The following is a 3091-nucleotide window of genomic DNA, read 5'->3' as shown; positions in this document are numbered from 1 at the left end:
TCGACTGAAAACTAAAGGGGACAGAGCGTTTGCTGTCAGGGCCCCGAGGCTCTGGAACAGCCTGCCCGAGGAAATCAGGTCGGCTGAGTCAGTGAACTCTTAAGTCCCTTCTTAAAACATACTTTTATAGGAGAGCCTTTCCCGATCTTATTTGACTTTATTTTATCCCTTTTATTTTATTGTATTTTACTAATTTTATATTAATTTTTCATGCTCTTATCTTGTTTTTTTTGTATTATTCTTTACACTTGTTAAAGCACTTTGTAACTTGTTTTTGAAAAGTGCTCTACAAATAAGGATTATTATTATTATTATTATTATTATTAGAGAGTTAGTGGTGTCGAAGAACTGAGGTGACCGTTAACTCTGAGTCTATCAATCAGAAAAGAGAGGATCCAGAGAATAAGGTTCACGTCCATTTGGAGCAATTTTTGTCCCATCAGGTGAGGTTGCACTGTGTTAAAATCCCTTGAGAAATCCACCAAAACCAGTGTAGCGAACCTACCAGTCTTCATTTAATTATTTTATGCCAAAAGGAAAGAACCCAGAATCTCTCTCTTTGTCTCTTTCTAATAGAAGGGGGGTGAGATATCACCCCCCAAACAGACGGGCTGACACCAGGACCTAAATACCCCAAAAGAAAGAAAGAAAGGTTTGCTACACAAAACACCGTTTGAGAAGTTTTGACCACTAAATCCACCATCTCCGGTGAAGTTGAGATAATGGACTCTACGCATGACTGTTAAATATTAACCTTGTCCAGAGACTAACTTCACCCTGAACCAGGTTGGCAGGAACCTCTATGGACAGAGGCCATAAACAAAGGGCCAAATGGCATCACACACACACACACACACACACACACACACACACACACACAGGTTGCCCCCTCCTTTTCACGCCGATGTGCCACACTGATAAGAAAAGCCAGATGGCCAGGAAGGACAGCCTCAAATTCCTTTTTTTGGAACAAAGAATGTATTTGACTTATAAGCTGTTTTGTTGCTCTGTTTAATTAAAAAATCTTTAACAGGTACTTAGTAGTTCCCGTCAATTTTAAGTAGTTATTACCATGTCGTATTGTTAAGAAGCTATGTTGAAGGAACCATAAAGAAAGTTAATTTGAAGTGCTGTTATTTTTCTCCTGATGCTCATTCACATAAGCTGCGTTTCGACCAAAGGAACTAGACCCCGGAACTAGGAACCTTTGGAGGAACTCACTGTTTTTCCACTGGAGGGACCAGGGTCTAAATGTAGGTCTTCATTTTACCCCCGAAAAACTCCCTGCTCAGGTGGTAGCACTTTCTGAAAGTACCGGTACTTTGGGGGGGTGGCGCTTGCCTGAATGGGCGAGTAGAGGCTACTGGCTTTAATTGGAGAATGTCCAGTGTTTTTCTATAACTGCTCGTCTCTTTTCCACCTTTGTTTGCAAACCAATAAATCACAATCAACAGTCAAAAAATAGCCACACAAGTCTCGCTGATGTCCGTCTGAGATCGTATGTTGGCATTAAATATATTGGAAATAGCAGCCAGCTTGCAGCGGTGTGTTTACGCTAAATACTGGGTCCTAAGTTGTTGTTTTAAGTTTTCATCCGTCAGGAGGTTTTTACACAGAGCCGAAGTCGGTCTCCTCCTCTCCAAAACAAACGGAACAGCTGATTACAGCAGGTAATAAAGCTCGATAAACATCACGTTCTTCGCAGGTGGACACGTGAGTGCAGCAGCTGATCTACAGCTTTTGTTGGCTGGAAATGTTTTAATAACCTTCCAAAATGTCGCAATTTTATTTTTGTGTTGCTCTCTCTGTGCTGGAGTTATTTTTGCATGGAGCGTTCCTCTCTCTCAGGGCGGAGTTGTGGCCTGTGCCTCTGGTGCTTTGGTGATCGTCCCAGCTGCAGGCAATCTGCAATCGGCACACCTGTTTCCCGTGGCTATCAGCTCAGGCTCTTATACCCTGCCTTCTGCTCTCGTCCCCGCTGGATTATTAAGTCATGTTTGTAGGTGAAACTACCTTGTGGTTATACCAGCCTCCTGTAGACCTGGCTTTCAAAGAGAAAGCGAAAGCATCTGACAGCAACTGCCTCAGAGACCTGAAATGGCGCAGCAAGGAATTCAGAGGGACCGAGTAAAGTTCAGCTGTTCCATCTGTCTGGATCTCCTGAAGGATCCGGTGACCCTGTGGACACAGCTACTGCATGAACTGTATTAAAACCCACTGGGATGAAGAGGAGGAGAAGAGAATCCACAGCTGTCCTCAGTGTAGGCAGACCTTCACACCGAGGCCTGTCCTGCTGAAAAACACCATGTTAGCAGATTTAGTGGAGGACCTGAAGAAGACTGGACTCCAAGCTGCTCCTGCTGATCACTGCTATGCTGGACCTGAAGATGTGGCCTGTGATGTCTGCACTGGGAGAAAACTGAAAGCCCTCAAGTCCTGTCTGTTCTGTCTGGTCTCTTACTGTGAGAAACACCTGCAGCCTCACTTTGAATCTCCTGCCTTTGAGAAACACAAGCTGGTGGAGCCCCTCAAGAAGCTCCAGGAGAACATCTGCTCTCGTCATGATGAGGTGATGAAGATGTTCTGCCGTACTGATCAGCAGAGTATCTGTTATCTCTGCTCTGTGGATGAACATAAAGGCCACGACACAGTCTCAGCTGCAGCAGAAAGGACCGAGAGGCAGAGAGAGCTCGAGGTCAGTCGACAAAACATCCAGCAGAGAATCCAGGACAGAGAGAAAGATGTGAAGGTGCTTCAACAGGAGGTGGAGGCTATCAATCGCTCTGCTGATGAAGCAGTGGAGGACAGTGAGAAGATCTTCACCGAGCTGATCCGTCTTATGGAGAAAAGACGCTCTGATGTGAAGCAGCAGGTCAGATCCCAGCAGGAAACTGAAGTGAGTCGAGTCAAAGAGCTTCAGGAGAAGCTGGAGCAGGAGATCACTGAGCTGAAGAGGAAAGACGCTGAGCTGAAGCAGCTCTCACACACAGAGGATCACACCCAGTTTCTACACAACTACCCCTCAGTGTCAGCACTCAGTGAATCTACAGACTCATCCAGCATCAAGATCCGTCCTCTGCGCTACTTTGAG

General features: G+C 45.2%; 1 long non-coding RNA gene and 1 pseudogene across 1 annotated transcript in view; one reads left to right on the top strand and one right to left on the bottom strand.

Moving 5' to 3' along the window:
* Nucleotides 1-3091, bottom strand: part of LOC123972858 — a 13746-nt gene that overhangs the window by 5070 nt on the left and 5585 nt on the right. The window lies entirely within an intron of this gene.
* Nucleotides 2092-3091, top strand: part of LOC123972855 — a 4387-nt pseudogene continuing 3387 nt past the window's right edge.

This window comes from Micropterus dolomieu, linkage group LG06 (genome assembly GCF_021292245.1).
Source record: "Micropterus dolomieu isolate WLL.071019.BEF.003 ecotype Adirondacks linkage group LG06, ASM2129224v1, whole genome shotgun sequence".
Classification (NCBI taxonomy): Eukaryota; Metazoa; Chordata; class Actinopteri; order Centrarchiformes; family Centrarchidae; genus Micropterus; species Micropterus dolomieu.
The sequence above is the reverse complement of the archived record's forward strand: the minus strand, read 5'-3'. Positions and strand labels throughout refer to the sequence as shown.